Raw genomic sequence first — 24,819 nt, forward strand, 5'->3', positions numbered from 1 at the left:
GGGTTGATGGGGGGTGGGAGGGAGGGGAGGGTGGGTGATGGGTATTGAGGAGGGCACCTTTTGGGATGAGCACTGGGTGTTGTATGGAAACCAATTTGACAATAAATTTCATATATTAAAAAATAAATAAATAAATAAATAAATAAATAAATAAGTGATTTATCAGTTACATGTAACACCCAGTGGTCATCCCAGCAAGTGCCCTCCTTAATGCCCATCACTCATTTAGTCCATCCCCCCCACCCACCTCCCCTCCAGCAACCCTCAGGTTGTTCTCTGTATTTGAGTCTCTTATGGTTTGCCTCCCTCTCTATTTTTATCTGATTTTTCCCCTTTCCCTTCGTTCATCTGTTTTGTTTCTTAAATTCCACATATGAGTGAAATCATATTTGTCTTTCTCTGACTGACTTATCTATTAGCTGAATGTATCTATTATATAATACATTCTAGTTCCATCCTCAGGAAACAAGTTGTTAATGAGGATGTAGAGAAAGGGGAACACTTTTGCACTGTTGGTGGGAATGCAAACTGGTGCAGCTGCTCTGGAGAATAGTATGGAGGTTCCTCAAAAAATTAAAAATAGAACTACTCTTTGACCCAGCAATTGCACTACTTGGTGCAGCCATTCTGGAGAACAGTATGGAGGTTCGTCAAAAAATTAAAAATAGAGCTACCTATGACCTAACAATTGCACTACTGGGTAGTTAAAGGATGCAAAAATGCTGATTTGAAGGAGCACATTGAGCCCTAATTACTCAGTGATCAAAAAGAATGAAATCTTGACATTTGCAACAACATGGATGGATCTAGAATGTTTTATTGATCTTTTTAAAGAATCATCTCTTTGTTTTGAGTATAAGACAATTATAAAGGTTTTAATGATTTCAAAAGGAGTCAGGTTCTAAACCCGTTAAGTTCTGACTGGCAACTGAACCCCATGAAAACTGATATGCTCACTTTGAGGAGGTTGTCTGACCATCCAGGTCAAGCTGGATCACCACAAGGTAGAGACAATGGAGTGAGGCAGGCCTAGAGCTGGTGTGTCTTCAGGATAGATAGGCATTCCAGATAACAGCAACACACTGGACAAGGGCCAAGCTGTAATGAAGGTGAACCAGGTGGAAGTTGGCTAACTGCAAAGCAGGCTAGAGATTATAGTTGGTGATAAGGGCACCAGGATTGTCCTGCTGTAGTTTGGCCCATCTGTCCTGGACTGACAGTCCATTGAATGCTCCTACCAGTGGGAAGAAACAGCCTAGAAAGCACAGGGCAAAGCTCCACTGATTTAATAGCATCGTCTTTAGTGCATCTACCTTGTTGGTGCTGGGGATAAGCTGGTCAAAACCCCTGTACCAGCCGTCTACTACAGAGCCCACAAAACCACAGCCCAGAGAGACCATAGTTAGGGTCCAGCCAGTCTGGTGTTCCGGCAGACCTCACCTCTCCACCAGCTGCTGTGGGATAATGTCACTCAGAACCATCAGGGACGCAGCTGTCATGACCTGTACTTTCCATGGGTTTTGTAGTTTCTACAAAACTAAAAGGCAATCTACAGAATGGGAGAAGATATTTGCAAATGACATACCTGATAAAGGCTTAATATCCAAAATATATAAAGAACTTATAAAACACAACACCCCCCAAAAATGAATGATTCAATTAAAAAATGGGAAGAAGACATGAACAGACATTTCTCCAAACCAGACATCCAAATGGTCAACAGACACATGAAAGGATGCTCAACATCACTCATCATCAGGGAAATGCAAGTCAAAACTACAATGAGCTATCACCTCACACTTGTCAGAAGGGATAAAATCAACAAAAAAGAAACAGGTGTTGGTGAGGATGTAGAGAAAGGAGAACCCTGCTACACTGTTGGTGGGAATGCAAACTGGTGCAGCCACTCTGGAAAACAGTGTGGATGTTCCTCAAAAATTTAAAAATATAACTACCCTACAGCCCAGCAATAGCACTATTGGGTATTTACTCAAAGAATACAAAAATACTAATTCAAAGAGTTACATGCATCCCAATGTTTATAGCAACATTATCTACAATAGCCAAATTATGGAATCAGCCCAAGAGTCCATCGACTGATGATGGATAAAGAAGATGTGGTACATACATACAATGGAATACTAAGCCATAAGAAAGAATGAAATCTTGCCATTTGCAACGACATAGATCGAGCTAGAGAGTATTATGCTAAGCGAAATAAGTCATTCAGAGAAAGACAAATACCATATGATTTCACTCATATGTGGAATTTAGGAAACAAAACAAATGAGCAAAGCAGAGAGAGAGAGAGAGAGAGAGAGAGAGAGAGAGAGAGAGACTAAGAAACAGACTCTTAGCTATAGAAAACAAACTAATGGTTATCAGAGGGGAGGTGGGTGAGGGTGTGGGTTAAATAGGTGATGGAGATTAAGAAGTGCACTTATTGTGATGAGCACCAGGTGTTAAATGGAAGGGTTGAATCACTATTTTGTACACCTGAAACTAATATTATACTTTATGTCAACTAACTGGAATTGAAATAAAAACTTGAAAAAAGTAAAGAACCATCTGTTTATTTCATAGATTTTCTCTATTATTTTTCTATTTTCACTTTTATTGACTGCTCTTTATTATTTCTTTCCTACTGATTGCTTTGGGTTTATTTTTCTTTTTGTTTTCTAAGTTCTTGAACTGAGAGCTTAGAGTATTGATTTGAGACTATTACTGTTTTCTAATATATGCATTTAGTGCTATAAATTTCCCTCTCAGCACTGCTTTAGCTGTCTTAACAAATTTTAATATGTTGTGTTTTCATTTTCATTCATTCATTCTGAAGCACTTTTTGATATCCTCCAACATTTCCTCTTTAACTCATGGATTAATTAGGAGTGCGTTTAGTTTCCAAGAGTTTGAAGATTTTACTGTTATTTTACTGTTATTGATTTCATGTCTGATTCCATTATGGTTGGAGAACACACTTGGTATGATTTAAATTCTTTTAAATTGGTTGAATTTGTTTTATGGCCCGCAATATGATGTATCTTGGTATATGTTTCATGGGTACTTGAAAAGAATGTGTAGTTGACTGTTATTGAGTGTAGTGCTCTATTTATCCTGTTGGTTGACTGTGTTGCTCAATTCCATATACTTGTATATTTCCCCCTAGTATAATTGTGGATTTGTCTATTTTTCTAAATAGAGAAAGAGTTCTGTTTTTCCAATTCTAAGAACAGTTCTATCTGTTTTTGCTTTATAGATCTTTCAGCCCTGTTGTTTGGTGCATACACAACACCAAATTTAGGATTCCTGGTGGACTTTTCCTTTTATCATTATGTAATGCCCATCTCTGTCTCTGGTAATTTTCTTTGAAGTTTACTTTATGTGATATTAATATGGCTATTCCTAGTGATACTAATATGGCTATTCCTAGTCTCCTTTGCTTGATATGTCATTTTCTCTATTTTTACTTTCAACCTGTCAATATCATTATATTTTAAGTGAGTTTCTTGTAGACAACATAAAGTCGGGTCATGTTTTTAAATTCACACTGCTAATCTCTGTCTTTTAACTGGTATATTTAGACCATTGTAAATTATCAGTATATCAGGGTTGAAGTCTCCCATTTTATTTTTTGTTTTCTGTTTTTGATTTATAGGCTTTACTTATTTTATTTTCCTGTGGGTTACTTGAACATTATTTAGAATTCCATTTTGATTTATCTATAGTGTTTTTTAAAGTTTATTTATTTTGAGAGAGAGAGAACATGTGTGTGCATGTGAGTGGGAAAGGGACAGAGAGAGAGAAAGAGAGGGAGAGAGAGAATCCCAAGCAGGATCCACACTTTCAGTGCAGAGCCCGACATGGGGCCCAATCCCACCAACTGCGAGATCATGACCTGAGCTGAAATTAAGAGACTGATGCTTAACCGACTGTGCCACCCAGGCACCCTTAGATTCTTTCTGTATAGAATTTTTAGTGATTACTTTTGGTATTACATTTTATATACATGTATGTAACTTATTACATGTATCATCATTTTACCAGTTTGAATGAAGTATAGAAACTTTAGCTCCCTTTACGTCCTTTTACCCTCCCTATTTATAATGTGATTGTTTTAAATATTTTCTCTACATATGTTTAGAACCACATCAGACAATATTATAATTTTTGCATTAACTATAAAACATACTTTAGAAAACTCAAGAGAAGGAAAACCTATTGTATATACCCATACTTTTGGTTACTGTGTTCTTTCTTTTCATGATGTTCCAAGTTTCTTTCTTTTACTATTTTCTTTCTGTTTAGAGAACTTCATTTAGCCATTCTTATAGGTAAGTCTGCTCATGATTAATTCTATTAGTTTTTCTGCATCTGGGAATGTCTTGATTTCCCCTTCATTCTAGATATTTTTTCTGGATATGGAATTCTAAGGTGATAGTTTTTGTTTCAGCACTTGAAAGGTGTTGTGCTACTTTATTTTGGCATTCATGGTTTCTGATGAGAAGTCTGCTATTCAAATTGTTTTCCCCCTATAGATAAGTAATCATTACTCTTTCACTGATTTCAATATTATTTCTTTGACTTTAGTCTAAGAAGTTTGACTATGATGTATTGGTGTGGATTTTTTTGCATTTACCATTTTTGGATTCACTTAGCTTCTTGAACCTGTAGGGAACCATGTGGGAAGTTTTCAGCTATTATTTCTTTGAGCATTTTTTTCAGACCCACCCTCTCACTCTTCTTCTAGGACTCCAATGAGAAATACAGATTTTTTGTTATAGTCCCATAAGTCAATGCAGCTTTGTGTATTATTTTTCACTATATTTTCTATTTTTCAGATGGGGTAATTTCTATTGCTCTGTCTTCTAGGTTACCAATTCTTTCCTCCATCCCCTATATTCTGATGTTGGGACCATCAATTGAGCTTTATATTTTGGTGATTTTATTTTTTAGTTCTAAAATTTGCATTTTGTTCTTTATGTCCTCTGTTCCTTTGTTGAGACTTTCTATTTGTTCCTGAGTTTCTCTGTTTTATCATTTGCTTCAATTGTGTTCATTATTGCCCACTGAAGTATGATTATGATGATGGTTAATCTTGGACCGATATTCTAACATCTGTGTCATCTTGGGGTAACCGTTTATTTTGTCTTTTTTCATTCAGTTTGAGATCTTCATGGTTCCTTGCACAAGTAATTTTCAGTTGAAGTTTGAACATTTTGGCTGTAATATTATGAGGCTCTGGATCTTATTTCAACCTGTTTCAGCTGGCCTTTTTTGATACTGATTTGGCAGGTAAGAGGGGTGTCACCTCATTATTTCCAGGTAGGGGTAGAAGTCTATATTCCCTATTCAACCTCAATTAACACCCAAGGTTGGGGAAATCTTCATTACTCCTGGCAAGGGTAGGATTTCCTTCTCTTCACTAGACCTCCACTGATGACTCCCTGGCTGGGAAGGAAGGAAGTGCCTTGTTAATGCTCCACATCTGACTTTCACTCATACTAAAAGTTATAGGGGTTTCATTTATGTTGGGCAGTTAGCTTTCTCTAACATCACCCCAGTGCAGAGGTCACCTTGTTACTGTTGAGGGTGTGTGGAAGACCAAGCTTCTCAGGTGATTTCTTTTTTTTTAATTATTAATTTATTAATTTATTTTATTGTTTAAATTACATCCAAGTTAGTTAACATATGGTACAACGATGATATCAGGAGTAGATTACTTAATGCCCCTTACCCATTTAGGCCATCCCCCTTCCCACAACCCCTCCAGCAACCCTATGTTTGTTCTCTATATTTAAGAGTCTTTTATGTTTTGTCCCCCTCCCTGTTTTTATATTATTTTTGCTTCCCTTCCCTTATGTTCATCTGTTTTTATCTTAAATTCCACATCTGAGTGAAGTCATATGATATTTGTCTTTCTCTAACTGACTAACTTCCCTTAGGATAATACCCTCCAGTTCCATACACATAGTTGCAAATGGCAAGATTTCATTCTTTTTGATTGCTGAGTAATACTCCATTGTATATATATACCACATCTTCTTTATCCATTCATCCATCGATGGACATTTGGGCTGTTTCCATACTTTGGCTATTGTTGATAGTGCTGCTATATACATTGGGGTGCGTTTGCACCTTTGAAACAGCACACCTATATTCCTTGGATAAATACCTAGTATTGGAATTGATGACTTGTAGGGTAGTTCTATTTTTAATGTTTTGAGAAACCTCCATACTGTTTTCTAGAGTGGCTGCACCAGTTTGCATTCCCCCTAGCCATGCAAAAGAGATCCTTTTTTTCCACATCCTTGCCAACATCTGTTGTTGCCTGAGTTGTTAATGTTACCATTCTGACAGGTGTGAGGTGTTATCTCATTGTGGTTTTGATTTGTATTTCCCTGATGATGAGTGATGTTGAACAATTTTTCATGTGTCTATTTGCCATCTGGGTGTCTTCTTTGGAGAAGTGTCTATTCATGTCTTTTGCCCATTTCTTCACTGCATTATTTGTTTTTTGGGTGTTGAGTTTGATAAGTTCTTTATAGATTTTGGAGACTAACCCTTTTTCTGATATGTCATTTGCAAATATCTTCTCCCATTCTGTCGGTTGCCTTTTAGTTTTGCTGATTGTTTCCTTTGCTGTGCAGAAGCTTTTTGTTTTGATGAGGTCCCAATAGTTCATTTTTTGCTTTTGTTTCCCTTGCCTCTGGAGACGTGTTGAGTAAGAAGTTGCTGTGGCCAAGATCAAAGAGGTTTTTGCCTGCTTTCTCCTCGAAGATTTTGATGACTTCCTGTCTTACATTTAGGTCTTTCATCCATTTTGAGTTTATTTTTGTGTATGGTGTAAGAAAGTGGTCCGGGTTCAATTTTTTGCATGTTGCTATCCAGTTTTCCCAGCACCACTTGCTGGAGAGACTGTCTTTATTCCATTGGATGTTCTTTCCTGCTTTGTCAAAGATTAGTTGGCCATATGTTTGTGGGTCCATTTCTGGGTTCTCTATTCTGTTCCATTGATCTGAGTGTCTGTTTTCATGCCAGTACCATACTGTCTTGATGATTAAAGCTTTGTAATATGTATTGAAGTCTGGGATTGTGATGCCTCCTGCTTTGTTTTTCTTTTTCAAGATTGCTTTTGCTATTTGGGGTCTTTTCTGGTTCCATACAAATTTTAGGATTGTTCGTTCTAGCTCTGTGAAGAATACTGGTATTATTTTGATAGGTATTGAATTGAATATGTAGATTGCTTTGGGTAGTATTGACATTTTAACAATATTTGTTCTTCCTATCCAGGAGCATGGAATATTTTCCCCTTTTTTGTGTCTTCTTCAATATCTTTCATAAGATTTCTATAGTTTTCAGTGTATAGATTTTTCACCTCTTTGGTTATGTTTATTCCTAGGTATTATATGGTTGTTGGTGCAATCATAAATTGAATTGATTCCTTGATTTCTCTTTCCATTGCTCCATTATTGGTGTATAGGAATGCAGCCAATTTCTGTGCGTCGATTTTATATCCTGTGATCTAGCAGTTTTTTTGTGGAATCTTGCCATCTGCGAAGAGTGAAAGTTTGACTTCCTCCTGGCCAATTTGGATGCCTTTTTTTCCTTTGCATTGTCTGATTGCTGAGACTAAGAGTTCCAATACTATGTTGAATAACAGTGGCGAGAGTGGACATCTCTGTCTTGTTCCTGACTTTAGAATGATATTAGCATTGGGTTTTCATATATGGCTTTTATGATCTTGAGGTATGATCCTTCTATCCTTACCTTCTTGGGTTTATTTATGAAGAAGGGATGCTGTATTTTGTCAAATGCTTTCTCTGCATCTATTGAGAGGATCATATGGTTCTTGTCCTTTCTTTTATTGATGTTATGCATCACATTTGTTGTTTTGTGAATATTCAACCAGCCCTGAATTCCAGGTATAAATCCCACTTGGTCGTGGTAAATAACTTTTTTAATGTATAGTTGGATCCAGTTGGCTGGTATTTTATTGAGGATTTTTGCATCCATGTTCATCAGGGAAATTGGTCTATAGTTCTCCTTTTTAGTGGGGTCTTTGTCTACTTTTGGAATCAAGGTAATACTGGCTTCATGGAACGAGTTTGGGAGTTTTCCATCCATTTCTATTATTTGGAACAGCTTCAAGAGAATAGGTGTTAACTCTTCTTTAAATGTTTGGTAGAATTGCCTTGGAAAGCCTTCGGGCCCTGGACTCTTGTTTTTTTGGGAGATTTTTGATTATTAATTTGATTTCTTTACTGGTTATGGGTCTGTTCAAATTTTCTATTTCTTCCTGTTTCAGTTTTGATAGTGTATATGTTTCTAAGAATTTGTCCATTTCTTCCAGATTGCCCATTTTATTGGTGTATAATTGCTCATAATATTCTCTTATTATTGTTTTTATTTCTGCAGTGTTGGTTGTGATCTCTCCTCTTTCATTCTTGATTTTATTTATTTGGGTCCATTCCTTTTTCTTTTTGATCCAAACCTAGTGGTTTATCAATTTTGTTAATTCTTTCAAAGAACCAGCTTCTGGTTTCATTGATGTGTTTTACTGTTTTGGTTTTTGTTGTTGTTGTTGTTGTTTTCGATCACAGTCATTTCTGCTCTAATCTTTATTATTTTTTGCCTTCTGCTGTTTTTGGGTTTTATTTGCTGTTCTTTTTCCAGCTCTTTGAGGTGTAAGGTTAGGTTGTGTGTCTGAGACCTTTCTTCCTTCTTTAGGAAGGACTGGATTGCTGTATACTTTCTTCTTATGACTGCCTTTGTTGCATTCTAGAGGTTTTGGTCCATGGTGTTATTGTTTTCATTGGCTTCCATGTACTTTTTAATTTCCTCTTTAACTTCTTGGTTAGCCCATTCATTCCTTAGTAGGATGTTCTTTAGTCTCCAAGTATTTGTAATCTTTCCAAATTTTTTCTTGTGATTGATTTCAAGTTTCATAGCATTGTGGTCTGAAAATATGCACGGTATGATATCAATCATTTTGTGGTTGTTGAGGGCTGATTTGTGTCCGAGTATGTAATCCATTCTGGAGAATGTTCCCTGTGCACTCGAGAAGAATGTGAGTTCTGCTGCTTTAGGATGAAATGTTCTGAATATTTCTGTTAAATCCTTCTGGTTCAGTGTGTCACTCAAAGCCATTGTTTCCTTGTTGATTTTCTGATTACACGATCTGTCCATTGCTGTAAGTGGGGTGTTGAAGCCCCCTACTATTTTGGTATTATTATCAACAAGTTTCTTTATGTTTGTGATTAAATGATTTATATATTTGGGTGCTATCACATTTGGAGGATAAGTGTTTACAACTGTTAGGTCTTCTTGGTGGATAGACCCCTTAATTATGATATAATGCCTTTCATCTGTTGTTATAGGTCCTTATTTTAAAATCTAGATTATCTGACATAATATGGCTACTCTGTCTTTCTTTTGTTGACCATTAGCATGATTGATGGTTCTCTATCCCCTTATTTTCAATCTGAAGGTGTCTTTAGGTCTAAAGTGAGTTTCTTGTAAACAGCATGTAGATGGATCTTGTTTTCTTATCCATTCGGTTACCCTGTGTGTTTTGATTGGAGCATTTAGACCATTGACATTTAGAGTGAGTACTGAAAGACATGAATTTATTGCCATAATGTTGCTTGTAGAGTTGGAGTGTCTGCTGGTGTTCTCTGGTCCTTTCTAGTCTTTGTTGCCTTTGGTCTTTTTCGGTTTTCTTTTTTTTTTTTTTTCACTTTTTCTCCCCTCAGAGAGTCCCCCTTAAAATTTCTTGGAGGGCTGTTTAGTTTTCATAAACTCCTTTCATTTTTGTTTGTCTGGGAAACTTTTTATCTTCCCTTGTATTTGAATGAGTCTTGCTGGATAAAGAATTCTTGGTTGTATATTTTTCCAATTCAGCACATTGAATATATCCTGCCACTCCTTTCTGGCCTGACAAGTTTCTGTGGATAGGTCTGCTGCAAACCTGATCTGTCTTCCCTTGTAGGTTAAGGACTGATTTTCCCTTTCTGCTTTCATGATTCTTTCCTTGCCTGAGTATTTTGTGAATTTGACTAAGATATGCCTTGTTGATGGTTGGTTTTTGTTGAATCGAATGGGAGTCCCCTGTGCTTTCTGGATTTTGATGTCTGTGTCTTTCTCCATGTTAGGAAAGTTTTCTGCTATGATTTGCTCACATAATACTTTTTCTCTCTTTTCATCTTCTGGGACCCCTATGATTCTGATGGTGTTTCTTTTTAATGAGTCACTGAGTTCTTTAATTTTTATCTCATGCTCTTTTACCGTAGTCTCCTTCTTTTTTCTGCTTCATTATTCCCCATAAGTTTGCCCTCTATATTGTTGATTCTCTGCTCTGCCTCATCCATCCTTGCCACCATGGCATCCATTCGAGATTGCAGCTCAGTTATAGCACTTTTATTTCATCCTAACTAGCTTTTACTTCTTTTTTCTCCACAGAAAGGGATTCTAATCAATTTTTGACCCCAGCTAGTATTCTTATTAACGTGATTCTAAATTCTGGTTCAGACATCTTGCTTGTATCTGTGTTGGTTAAATCCCTGGTTGTCGTTTCTTTCTGCTCTTTCTTTTGGGGTGAATTCCTTCTGTTTTTTAATTTGAAGGAAGAAAAGGAATCAATGAGTTAAAAATTAAAATTAAAAAATTAAAGACAACACACAAATACACACACACACACACACAAATCAAATAAATGATGCTAGATCCTAGGTGTGTTTTGGTCTGGGTGTTGAAAGGGGCTTGATAGATTAGAGAAAAGGAGGAAAAACAAAACAAAACAAAAACAAAAAAAGGAAAACATTTGAAAATTTGAAAAAAATGAATACAATGAAATAGAATAAAATGAAATTATGGAAGTAAGTAGTATTTGAAAATTTACAAAAAAGTTATAAATATAGTAGAAAATAATTAAAGTATTTTAATAAAAATTGAAAAAATTTTTCTCTTTCTGTATTCAAGATAACAAAAAGAAACAAAAAAGAAAAAAAAAAGAAAATTGAATAGATGGACCAGCATGAACAGACTGAGATACGATTGAAAGTACACTGTTTTCCCCTAGAAGTCAACCTATGAATCACTTTATAGTCCATAAACTAAGCAGGCATAGAGATTTTTGGTGTTTGTTAAGAGCAAGGTTTGGCGGGGCTTAGTGTAATGGTTCTGTGCTTCTCTAGATGGTGCTGCTTAGCTTACTGGAGTGGATTGTTATGGCCCTTGTAGGTGAGTATGCGCATGTGTGGGAGAGGTTAAAATGGCATCACCGAGCTACCCAGTCTCTAGTATCTGAACTCTGTTCTCTCCATTCAGCAGTCACACCTTTATCCTTTGTCTCTGGCTTTCATCCACTCCCCTTTTACACTGTCCATGACCAAGTCATCAAGTTGCCAAGTGGCACCTGCCTCCTGAGTTTTATCTCAGATGTGGCTGCTTTTCCCAACCCCTTAATTCTGAGCAACTGTGGCTTTGCCCCATTCTGCAATTGCCCCACTCTGCAACTGCAGAGGCTTTGCCTCTGCAGGAGGTTCTCACCAAGCAATGGCCAGGTGCAGGCTGCACCCAGGAATGCCTCTGGGACCGTGCTGCTGCAATGCCTAGAGACTGTGGTTGGATGCCATCCTGCTCCAGAAAAAGTTCATGTGATCGTGTAGCAGCATTGTTTCAGGCATTATGGAAAATCACAACACACACCTGGCACTAGGCTTCACCCTTAATGACCTTATTCCAGAACCAGTGAATGTTGTTGTTTTCTAGTGTCCACTGGGGCCTTTGCCTTTGTTGGGGGCACACAGCCTCTACCAAATGTCCTCCCAGCAGGGGAATCCCCTCTCCTTGTGTGGCCTGAGGCCCCCTGGACTTCACTCTGCTCCTGGGAATTCGTCCTTCTCACCAGAGCACTGCCAGGTATCAAGCTGCAGAATTTCAGACTCTGCACCTCCCCTGTTTATAGAGTCTTAATGGAATTTAAACCCTCTCCTTTCTCCTTTCTCCCTTTTTAGTTTGGTCCCTGCAGCTGTTTCCACTTTTCCACTTCCTCTCCAACTACTTTTGGTGGGGGGTGCTTTTCCTGTATTCTCCTCTCTCCACCTCCCCCCCCCCCCGCCACATCTCTGTCCTCTCTCTGCACACAAAAACAGCTCCCTGCCCCTGAGGCTTCTCTCTCTCCCCCAGTTCATCTCTCTGCACCATGAACCTGCTGAATTCTGTGGTTCAGGTTGTGCAGATTGTTGTGTTAATCCTCAAATCAGTTTTCTAGGTGTACAGGATGGTTTAGTGTTGATCTGGCTGTATTTCATGGACGTGAGACATAAGAAAACCTTCCATGCTGTTTCGCCATCTTGGCTCCTCCCGACCCCTCCCTTCTGAGGGACTGTGGCTTTGATCTGCTCAGACCCTCTGGGGGACGGTCTCGCTGAGCAATAGCCAGGTACTGGCCCACCCCCAGGAACGTTTGAGAGACTGCGCTGCTGTTGATGCCTAGAGACTGTGGCTGGGTGCCAGCCTGCCCCAGAAAAAGTTCACTCGATCTTGTAGCAGCAGCATTTCAGGGATTCTGGAAAATCACAACACACATCTGGCACTAGGATTTACCCTTAATATCCATGTTCTAGCACCAGTGAATGTGATTGTTCTCAGGGCCCACTGGGTCCTTTGCCTGTGGGGAGTCTGCACAGCCTCTACCAAGTGTCCTCCCAGCAGGGGAACCACAACTCCCCATGTGGCCCGAGGACCCCTTGGACTTTGCTCTCTGCCTCTGAGGATTTGCCCTTCCCTCCAGAGCACCACCAGGTATCGAGCTGCAGAGTTTCAGAGTCTGCATTCCCCCTGTTTATAGAGTCTTAATGGAATTTAAATCCTGTCTTTTCTCCTTTCTGCCCCTTGTTTTCAGTCCCTGTGGCTGTTTCCACTTTTCCACTTTCTCTCCAGCTGCTTTTGGTGGTGGTGGTGGGGGTGCTTTCCCTGTACTGTACCCTGGTCTACATCCTCTCTCTGCAAGCAAAAATAGCTCCCTGCCCTCTGCGGCTTCCTCTCTCCCCCAGTTCACCTCTCCGCACCATGTACTTGCCAAGATCTGTGGTTCAGGTTGTATAGATTGGTGTGTTAATCCTCAAATCAGTTTTCTAGGTGTGCAAGATGGTTTAATGTTGATCTGGCTGCATTTCAGGGAAGAGAGACATAAAAAAAAAAAACTTCCATGCTGTTCTGCCATCTTAGCCCCTCCCTCAGGTGATTTCTACTAATGGGGCCTCATTATTGCCCAGGAGTGAAGAAATTCCAACTCCTTATATGGCCTTTTCTGGTGCCACCCAGTGGAGGTTTTGGGCAGCACCTTATGAATTTGCAAGAGTGGATGCATGCAAGAGTGGAAGCATAAGTTTCCCATTCAGCCTTTGCTACAATGAGTAAAGGCGGGGCTACAGTTGCTTTCTATGGTATTCGACTAGAGTATAGTGCTAATTGTCTAGAAGTTTCCTGGTCCTTGGACTAGTGAAAGCAGACTTTAATTTGTGCTTTCTTTTTGTCTGTACCCACTGGTGTTTCTGGGTTGCTAGCTAGATTCTTTGTCTCTGAGATATATTAAGCAAAAAGAAAACTGGAGGAACTTACAACTGAGATCCTTAGCTGGTATGTCTTCTTTTCTCCACCTTCAATAGTCTTCCTATGCTTGTTTTATATATAATTTCTAGGGTTTTTAGATGTGCTTAGTGGGGAGAATAAAGAAAAAAATGTATGTACTCCATCTTCCAAGAAGCAGAAGTTGTGTTATTTTTTAAAATCAAAGTAATTCATTTGCATAATTAAGAAGTTAAGGGATTTATGACATAAATCTGCAATTCCTTGCCCCTTTCTTATGTATTCCTGGATCTGACTCTTTGGAGGCAACCACTTTCAATATTTTTAGGTGTTTCTTCTATTATTTACTTCCATGTTTCTAGACAACATCCTCACTCTACTATTTATTGACTTTTAAAAATTTAATATCTATTGTTTTTTTTGTAGTGGTAGATAAGGATTTAGCTTTCTCATCTATTTTTCCTCATTTTCTTCATCTTTTCAATATAGTCATGTCACCATTTATTTTCATTAAATTGGTATCAGTGTTTATATTATTATAATAAAGTAAATAGTATTCTTAAATTTTTTCCAAGTTGTTCTATCAAATATTCCCCCCACCTTTCCTTTTCTCTTCTCTCAAATATTTCATCATATTAACTCATCTACCATAAAATTTCTTTTCCTAAAATTTGCTTTTCTTTAAGGTTCTTTGCTCTCTTTTTCCCATATGGACTGTTTACTCCCTTAGCTTGCTGTACAAATGTCATCCTGGGACTTTTCTGAAGTTTCAGTACTGTGCCCTGGTATAGGTAAAGCTTTTAACATTCATTTTATTTTCAAGAGACAGAGAGAGACAGAGTGCGAGTGGGGGAGGGGCAGAGAGAGAGAGAGAAAGATACAGAACCAGAAGCAGGCTCCAGGCTCTGAGCTGTCAGCACAGAGCCCGACGAGGGGCTCGAACCCACCAACAGTGAGATCATGACCTGAGCTGAAGTCGGTCGCATAACCCACTGAGCCACCCAGGCACCCCGGGAGTTTGTATTTTTTGACCACTACCATCCATCACCTGCTCCCCAGCCCCTGGCAATCACCTGTTGCTATGAGTTGTTTGTTTTTTTTTTAAGATTCCACATGTAACTGAGATCATACAGTATATGTCTTTCTCTGTCTGACTTATTTTCCTTACCATAAGGCCTTCAAGGTCTACCAATGTTATTACAAATGGCAGCATTTCTCTTTTTATGGATAATAATACTCCATTGTTTATATATGTCACATATTCTTAATCCATTCACTCATTGGTGGACACTTAGTTTATTTCTGTCTTTTGGCTATTGTAAATAATTCTACAATAGACATGGAGGTGCAGATATGTCTTCAAGGTAGTGATTTTATTTCCTTCAGTTATGTACTCAGAAGTGAAATTGTGAGCATCTGGGTAACTCAGTCAGTTAAAGACTCTTGGTTTTGGCTGAGGTCATGGATTTCACAATTTGTGAGTTCGAACCCCACCATCAGGCTCTGTGCTGACAGTGTGGAGCCTGCTTGGGATTCTTTCTCTCCCTTTCTCTCTGCCCCTCCCCTGCTCACCCACTCACTCTCTCTCTCTTTCTCTCAAAATAAATAAACTTAAAAAAATTTTAAAAAAAGAAGTGGAATTGCTGGATCGTAGGGTAGTCCTATTTTTAATTTTTTGAGGAGCCTCCATAGTGTTTTCCATTATGGCTGTACCAACTTACATTCTGACCAACAGTGCATAAAGGTTCCTTTTTTTCCATGTCCTTGTTAGCACTTATCTCTTTCCTTTTTGATAACAGCCACTCTAACATGTATGAGATGATATCTTATAGTTTTGATTTGCATTTTCTTGATGAATCAGTGATGTTGAGCATCTTTTCATATACCTGTTGATTATTTGCATATTTTCTCTGAAAAAATGTCTACCTAGGTCCTTTGATCGTTTTTAAATTTGAATTATTTGTTTTTGGGTTTTATTGTGTTTTGTTTTGTGTTTTTGCTATTGAGTTATAGGAGTTCCTTATATATTTTGGAAATTAATCTCTTATCACATATATGGTTTGCAGATATTTTGTTCCATTCCATAGGTTGCCTTTTTTATTATCTTGACTCTCTCTTTTGCTGTGCAGAAGCTTTTGAATTTGATGTAGTCCCACTTGTTCATTTTTTATTTTATTGCTTGTCATTTTGGTGTCATATCCAAAAAAATATTTTCTAAGACCTGTGCCAGGGAGATTTCCCCCTGTTTTCTTCTAGGAGCTTTATGGTTTCAGGTCTTATGTTTAAGTCCTTAATCAATTTCAAGTTAATTTTTGTGAGTGTTGTAAGGTAGAGATCCAATTTAATTCTTGTGCAGGTGAATACCCAGTTTTCTTAACACCATTTGTTGAAGATACTATCTTTTCCCCATTGAGTATTTTGTCTCTCTCATCAAATATTAGTTGGCCATATAAATATGGGTTTATTTCTGAGCTCTTAACTTTGTTCCATTGGTTTATGTGTTTGTTTTTATACCAGTACCACACTGTTGATTACTGTAGCTTTGTAATATAGTTTGACATCAGGAAGTATGATGCCTCCAGCTTTGTTTTTCTTTCTCAGGATTGCTTTGGCTACTTTCGTGGTTCCATAAATTTTGAGACTGTGTTTTTTATTTCTGTGAAAAATGCCATTGTGATTTTTAAGATTTATTTTCAGAGAGAGAGAGAATGTGCACACAGGGCAGGGACAAAGAAAGAGGGAAAGAGAGAGAATCTCAAGCAGGCTCCACACTCATCTTAGTATGGAGCCTGAGGAAGGGCTTGATTCCATGATCATGAGATCATGACCTGAGCTGAAATCAAGAGTCAGATGCTGAACTGGCTGAGCCACCCAGGCACCCCACCATTATGATTTGGGTAGGGATTGCATTGAATCTATAGATGGCTTTGGGTAGTATGGACATTTAAACAATATTCGTTCTTCTGATCCATGAACACAGGATATATTCCCATTAATTTTTGTCTTCTTCAATTTCTTTCATCAAAGTCTTGTAGTTTTCAGTGAGATCTTTTCCTTCCTTGGTTCCATTTATTTCTAAGTACTTTATTGGTTTTTTTTATTCATATAAAATATGACTTTGGAAATCAGTGTCTCATTCTTTCCTTTTTTTTTTCAATATATGAAATTTATTGTCAAATTGGTTTCCATACAACACCCAGTGCTCATCCCAAAAGGTGCCCTCCTCAATACCCATCACCCACCCTCCCCTCCCTCCCACCCCCCATCAACCCTCAGTTTGTTCTCAGTTTTTAACAGTCTCTTATGCTTTGGCTCTCTCCCACTCTAACCTCTTTTTTTTTTTCCTTCCCCTCCTCCATGGGTTTCTGTTACGTTTCTCAGGATCCACATAAGAGTGAAAACATATGGTATCTGTCTTTCTCTGTATGGCTTATTTCACTTAGCATCACACTCTCCAGTTCCATCCACGTTGCTACAAAGGGCCATATTTCGTTCTTTCTCATTGCCATGTAGTACTCCATTGTGCATATAAACCACAATTTCTTTATCCATTCATCAGTTGATGGACATTTAGGCTCTAAAAGTACTTTATTGTTTTTGATGTTATTGTAAATTGAATTGTTTTCTTTTTTTTTTTTAAGATTTTATTCTTGGTAATCTCTATGCCCAGTGTGGGACTTGAACCCAGAACCCTGAGATCAAGAGTTACATGCTCCTCTGACTACACTAGCCAGGTGCCCCTGGATTGTTTTATCTTTTTTGATACTTTGTTATTAGTGTATAAAAACACAACTGATTTCTGTATGTTGATTTTATATCCTGCAACTTTATGGAATTCATTTATTAGTGTTAAGTATTTTGGTATAGTCTTTAGGGTTTTCTATATATAATACCGTTTCATTTGCAAATAGAGACAGTTTTACTTTTTCCTTTCAGTTTGAATGCCTTTTATTTTTGTTTCTTGCCTAATCACTCTGGCTAGGATTTCCAATGGTATGGTGAATAGAAATGGTGAAAGTGGATACCCTTGTTTTGTTCCTGATCTTAGAGGAAAACCTTCATGCTTTCACCATTGAGTATGTTAGCTGTGGGTTTGTCATTTATAGCTTCATAGTATTGAGGTATGTTCCTTCAGTACCCACTTTTTTTTTATCATGAAAGGATACTGAATTTTGTCATATGCCTTTTCTGTATCTACTAAGAGAATAATATAATTTGTATCTTTCATTCTTTTAATGTAATGTATCATATTTATTGATTTGTATATGTTGAATCATCCTTGTATCCTAAGGATAAATCCCACTGTATCATGGCAAATGATCCATTTAATGTGCTGTTGAATTCGGTTTGCTAGTATTTTGTTGAGAATTTTTGCATGTATGTTCATCAAGGATGTTGGCTGGCAGGTTTTTTTTTTTTTTTTTTTTTCTCATACTGTCCTTATCTGGCTTTGGTATCAGGGAACTGCTGGTCTCCTACAATGTGTTTGAGAGTGTTACCTCCTCTTCAGTTTTTTGAAAGAGTTTGAAAATGATTGATGTCAATTCTTCTTTAGATGTTTGTTAGAATTCACCCATAAGACCATCTGGTTCTGAGCTTTTCTTTGCTGGGAGATTTTAGATTACTGTTTCAGTTTTCTTAATCATAACTGATATGTTCAGAATTTCTGTTTCTTTATGATTAAGTCTTGTTAGGTTGCATATTTCTAAGAATTTATCTGTTTCTCTTAGGTTGTCCAATTTGTTGGTTTGTAATTATTCATAGTAGTCTCTTTGTGCTTCTGTAGTATCAGTTGTAATGTGTTTCATTTCTGGTTTTATCTATTCAATTTCTCTCTCTTTTTTCTTGGGTAGTCTAGCTAAAGATTTGTTAATTTTCTTTATGTTTTCAATAAATCAACTCTTAGTTTTGTTAATCTTTTCTATTGCTTTTCTATTCTCTATTTCATTTATTTCTGCTTTAATCTTTATTATTTTTTTCCTTCTGCTAATTTTGGGCTTAGTTTTTTCTTTTTCTAGTTCCTTGAAATGTAATGTTAGGCTGTTTATTTAAGATCTTTCTTTTTTCTTAATGTAGGTATTTATAGCTATAAATTTTTGTTTTTCCTTCATTGTGTAAGTTTTGGTAGGAATTTTTTAAAGGATAAGAAAAAGATTATAATTTATAATTATAATGCTATATATTTTAAGAAAGAAAACATGCCACACTGTCATTTTAAAATTCACAACCAACAGTTCTGTGTTCTGATCGTAGTGATGGTTACTCAAATCTACACATGTGATAAAATTTTATAGAACTGTATGTCAAAAGAGTGCTTATAAAAACTGGTGAACTTCAAATAAAGTTTGTACCTTAGTTAATAGTATTGTAGCAATGCTAATATCCTGGTTTTGACATTGTACTATGGTTATGTAAGATATTAACATCGGTAGAGACTGGGTGAAAGGTACACAGGAACTCTATAATAATTTTTGCAATTTATTCTGAGTCTTAAACTGTTTCAAAATAAGATGTTATTGTAAAAGTCCATTCAAATGAAAAGATACCCAACATCACTCATCATCAGGGAAATGCAGATCAAAACTACAATGAGGTATCACCTCACACCTGTCAGAATGGCTGAAATCAACAATACAAGAAACAACAAGTGCTGGTGGGATGTGGAAAAAAAGGAACTTTCTTGCACTGTTGGTGGGAATGCAAACTGGTGTAGCCACTGTGGAAAACGCTATGGACATTCCTCAAAGAGTTAAAAATAGAACTACCTCCCGATCTAGGATCTACCCCAAAATACAAAAACACTAATTCAAATGGATACATGGACTCCTATATTTATAGCAGCATTATTTACAATAGCCAAATTATGGAAGGAGACAAAAATGTCCATTAATAGATGAATGGGTAAAGAATATGTGTTACATATACACAATGAAATCTTATTAGCCATAAAAAAAGAATGAAATCTTGCCATTTGCAATGACATGGATGGAGTTAGTATTATGGTAAACAAAATGAGTCAGTCAGAGAAAGAAAAATACCATATGATTTCACTCATATATGGAGTTTAAGAAACAAAACAAAAACAAGCAAGAGGGAAAAGAGAAAGAGAGAGACAGAGAGAGAGAGAAACCAAGAAACAGACTCTTAGCTGTTGATAACAAACTGATGGTTACCAGAGGGAAGGTTAGGTGGGGGATGGGTAAAATAGGCAATGGGGATTAAGGAGTGCACTTGTCATGAAGCACTGGAGGATGTCTGAAATTGTTGAATCACTCTTTTGTACACCTGAAACTAATATAACACTGCATGTTAACTACTGGAATTAAAAAAAAGTCCATTCAAGAGATAAAGAAGGAAGAACTCTACAAATCTTATCACCAAGAAATATTACTATTAAAATTTTGTTGAACATTTTCCCTGATATCCCTATATTTATTGAGCACTTCTTATATGCCAGGAACCCTTCTAAGAACTTTATATATACTATCTCATCAATTTCTTACAATAGCCCTCTGTGGTTGATACCATTATTATCCTCATTTTACAATGAAAAAACCAAACCTTAGAGAGATAACTTGTCTAACGCTATATAACCAGTAAATTTTAGAGCTAAGATGCAAACTGATATTTGTCTGATGCCTAAATTCAAGTATTTTGTTCTGCACTGTATTAATTCTTCTAAAAACCACACTTTGATCAAGCCCACCTTGTCTTCTTCCAGGTGCTAGAATGTGAGCTTTCTGAATGTTGGATTTATTGTCCCAGACACCTGCCTCAGTGGTTCACATTAGCATGGCTTTATATCACCCAAACTGCTTGCTCAGTCTTAGCCTATATGATAATAACTTACAAATTCTCCACATTTATTTTATTTTCCTCTGATCTTTATTTTGATTTCCCAAGTTATTCCTGTGTTATTTTCCTACAAAGTGGATGCCAAGAATTTTCACCACTTACAGAATTTTGCTACTAGCATATTTGCCTTTGGCTTATATATTTATAACTTTTCGCTTTGTCTGATTTTAGCTTCTCTGGCCTTCTGTGTATCTTACCAGAATGTTTTCTTCTGAAAAATATTTAACTGGTTATATATAAACCATCCCCCTTTCATCTTTAGACTTTTGCTTTCTTTTTAAAAAAATTTTTTTAATTTTTGAAAGAGAGAGACAGAGTGTGAGCAGGGGAGGGTCAGAGAAAGAGGGAGACAGAATCTGAAGCAGGCTCAGGCTCTGAGCTGTCAGCACAGAGCTTGACACGGGGCTCAAACCCACGAACCATGAGATCATGACCTGTGCTGAAGTAGAATGCTTAACTGACTGAGCCACACAGGTGCCCCTAGACTTTTGCTTCTTTCAAACCTGACATAAGTTTCCATAAGAGAGGTGTGGCAGACCACTTATAAAGGTAAACTTTCCTTGCTTCACTATTATTTCAGCTTCTTCCCTTACCTACCCATTGCTATGTGTTATATTCTTCGATTTCATCAATACATCTGGCATTTCATTTCTCTGCAAGAGTTTGAGAAGAAAAGCATATACCAAAGGTTTGTTTTTTTTTTTTTTAACGTTTATTTATTTTTGAGACAGAGACAGAACATGAACGGGGGAGGGTCAGAGAGAGAGAGAGAGACACAGAATCTGAAACAGGCTCCAGGCTCTGAGCTGTCAGCACAGAGCCCGACGCGGGGCTTGAACTCACGAACCGGAGATCATGACCTGAGCCGAAGTTGGACGCTTAACCGACTGAGCCACCCAGGCACCCCAAGGTTTTTTTTGATCCAGACACATTTCACAGCCTTTGAAATTTAATGAATTTCAGAGAAATTCTAATAATTGTCAGTCAGATATTGCCTATTCCTTTATTGCTGTTCCTGGGCTTTGAGAAGTATGAATTCTGCCAGTTTCAGTACCTTATGCAGCTAGATTCCTTGATGGCCATTTCCCCTTCCTCCTAGGTACCACCGAAAACAGTAGCTTCAAAGCTTTGCTGAAACTTCTATCCTCCAATGTTGTGTTGAACTCAGCAGTGAGGCTGTCAGGGCTGAGAGCATTACTCTTTTTCAACAACTGGATCCTGCTGCTCACTTCTGGAGCCATCATGTTGGCTCTTCTATCAGCTGTCTTTTTCTCCTCTGATTGGCACCTCAACATAAGACCATGGCCTCTCCCTTCTCTTTGCTCCTGAAATAATTCTGAAAACAACTCCATGATCCAAATTTCTCATTTTGCACTGTCAATCTGTTCATTTTGTCCATTAAGGCCACCACCAGACAATATTCTTCTCTCTTAACTTACCAATTCTCAAATGTTCATAGGTCCTGTCTTTAGTTTGTCTTTAGCTTTATCTTCTTCACTTATCTCCTTGATTTGCTATATAAATTCTTCTTATTCTTTGATATTTGCTATTTTGATTGTTTTTTTCTCTCTACTCTGATGAAATACATCTTCATTTCTGAATTTTTGCTTAATTCTATAAAGCCATTGGCTTGGCTCTTTCCTTTGGGGCTTTCCTTGGGATAGTTTGTAGGTCATCCCTGTCACATCCTGAAAGTGGCACAAAATTTATGAGAATTAATTCTGAGGAAATAGTAATACATGTGCATGAAGATGTATGTACATAAAAGGTTTTTAGCATAATAATATTTAAATTGTGAAAAACCAGGTACAATCAAAATTTGTATCAATAAGAGATTAAATAAATTTTGGTACAGCCTTGTAATGAAATAATAAACATGCATTTGAAATGACAATGTAAAGTTATATTTACTGACACTGAAAGATTCTATAATATTTGTTGAGTGAGAAGGCAGGTTACAAAGTGTAAATATACTATGATATGTATGGTATATTTGTTAAACAGTGGTGATTCATGTTAGGCACATTTGAGTGTAAATATTGGCTTCATTATTTACTAGCTGTCTGACTTTGGGCAAATTATTAACCTCCCCATGTCTTGATCTGCACATTTGTAAAATGGGGATGATAATAGCACTTACTCCATAGGGTTTTGTAAGGATTAAATGATATAATTCATGTTAAGTGCTCAGAACAGTGACTGGCCATTATTTCCAGTATTTGAAACAAATAAAAATGTATATGAAAGTGCTTCAAAGGATAGACAGTGACTGAGAGGTGATTGATAAATATCAAAATGTATCATGGCTTTGTACGGATACTATTGAGTATGGGAGAAATGTCTCCTAAATTCCGAAATATTCCATCTCCAAGATATGCCACATAAAGTTGAGAGGACTTCCCCTCATAATAAGGGAGTGGAGCCAAGGTTATTTCTGCACACAGGAACTTACAGAAGTTTCCTCAATATTCTCAGCACTACAATAACTCATGCCTTAGACAAAATGACTTAAGTAGTTTCTTCCATGATGTCTTTCATACTCTTCCTTTTTCCAGTTTCCAATCAGAAACCAGGGATTTCAGTATCATCATAGGGGAAAATGAGTAATGGTGAGGATTTCTGAGAGTTTGTGTCAGGTAAGTTGGCAGGTAAGATAGATCTTTATGTAAGTAAACCTTTGAGCACTAACCCTCATCACACTTCCCCTTTGTTTGAGAGAGACACAATCTCAACTATTTTGATATTTGAAGATGTTATCATAGCTGAAGAGTTTTCTTACAGGAGAACTTCTTGGAGCATTCAGCCCACCTTCTTGAGCAGGCTCCAGCACCTATTTCCCTTAGGTGAGAGGATGGGTCTTCCTTGTTTTTTTCAGCATTATTGATTTGGTCAAGTTTTCTCCTTATTCAGTTTCCTAGAATTTAACTGTTTTTAGACTTGACAGTTATGGTTCTTAGACTTTAACTTTTCTGACACATTCATTTTTAGGGAACAAATTATTTTATTAAAAAATAATCCTTTTGTCTAATCATCTGTAATTAGAAGTTTACAAAGGAATAAGGAATGTGCAACTAGTGCTCAGAGTGGGTATGGTGGGTATTTGCTGATTTCCTGAATATTTTTTTATTGAAGGATGGTTGACACACAATGTTAATTAGTTTCAGGTGTATGACATAGTGATTCAGCAAGTCTATATATTGTGCTATGCTCACCACAAGTATAGCTACAATTTGTCACCATATAATGCAATTACAATATCATTGACTATATTCCGCATGCTGTGCCTTTCATCCCTGGGACTTCTTTATTTCCATACTGGAAGCCTATATCTTCCACTCCCCTTCACCTATTTTGCCAATCTCCCCATCCCCTCTGCTCTTTGGCAACCATTAGTTTGTTCTCTGTATTTATGAGTCTGTTTCTGCTTTTCAGTTATTTCTTTGTTTTTTTTTTTTTTAGATTACACATATAACTGAAATCATATGGTATTTTTCTGACTTATTTCATTTAGTTTAATACCCTAATGTCCATCTCAATGTCCACCCCAATGACAATGTCCATCCCAGTTGTCACAAACGGCAAAAATCTCATCCTTTTTTATGGCTGAGTATATTCCATTGTATATACATACCATATTTACTTTACCCATTCATCTATTGGTAGACATTTGGCTTGCTTCCATACCTTGGCTGCTGTAAATAATGATGCAGTAAACACAGGGATGCAAATATCTCTTTGAATTAGTGTTTTTGTTTTCCTTGAGTAAATACCCAGTACTGGAATTGTTGGATCATATTTTTAATCTTAATTTTTTCAAGAACTTCCATACTGTTTTCTGCAGTGACCATTCCCACCAACAGGGCATGAGGGTCCCTTTCTTCTCCACATCCTCACCAATACTTGTTATTTCTTGTCTTTTTTATTTTAGCCATTCTGAAAAGTGTCAGGCAATATCTTATGTGGTTTTCATTTGCATTTCCCTGATGATGAGTGATGTTGAGCATCTTTTCATGTGTCTTTCAGTCTGTCTTCATTGGAACAATGTCTGTTCAGGTCCTCTCTCCATTTTAAATGAGATTATTTGTTTTTTGTATGACTTCCTGAATATTCTTTAAAAATATATGTCAGGGTGCCTGGGTGGCTCACTTGGTTATGTATCCAACTCTTGATCTTGGCTCAGGTCATGATCTCATGGTTTGTGAGTTCGAGCCCCACATCAAGCTCTGTGCTGACAGCACAGAGTCTGCTTGAGATTCTGTCTCTCCCTCTCTCTGCCCCTTCCCCACTCACTCTCTATGTCTCTCTCAAAATAAATAAACTTAAATAAATATATAAATATGTCAAAGAAACATGAATTGGTTGAAGATATGTACA

At 37.2% G+C, this 24,819-nt stretch overlaps 1 protein-coding gene and 1 pseudogene across 2 annotated transcripts in view; one reads left to right on the forward strand and one right to left on the reverse strand.

The window, feature by feature from the left end:
• The window catches only part of SMARCA1 (SWI/SNF related, matrix associated, actin dependent regulator of chromatin, subfamily a, member 1), a 279,873-nt gene that overhangs the window by 186,331 nt on the left and 68,723 nt on the right, over window positions 1–24,819 (forward strand). The window lies entirely within an intron of this gene.
• Window positions 1,047–21,689, reverse strand: LOC109253697 (protein Mpv17-like; annotated as a pseudogene).

Source organism: Panthera pardus, unplaced genomic scaffold (genome assembly GCF_024362965.1).
Source record: "Panthera pardus isolate Hobbes unplaced genomic scaffold, ASM2436296v1 HiC_scaffold_27, whole genome shotgun sequence".
NCBI lineage: Eukaryota > Metazoa > Chordata > Mammalia > Carnivora > Felidae > Panthera > Panthera pardus.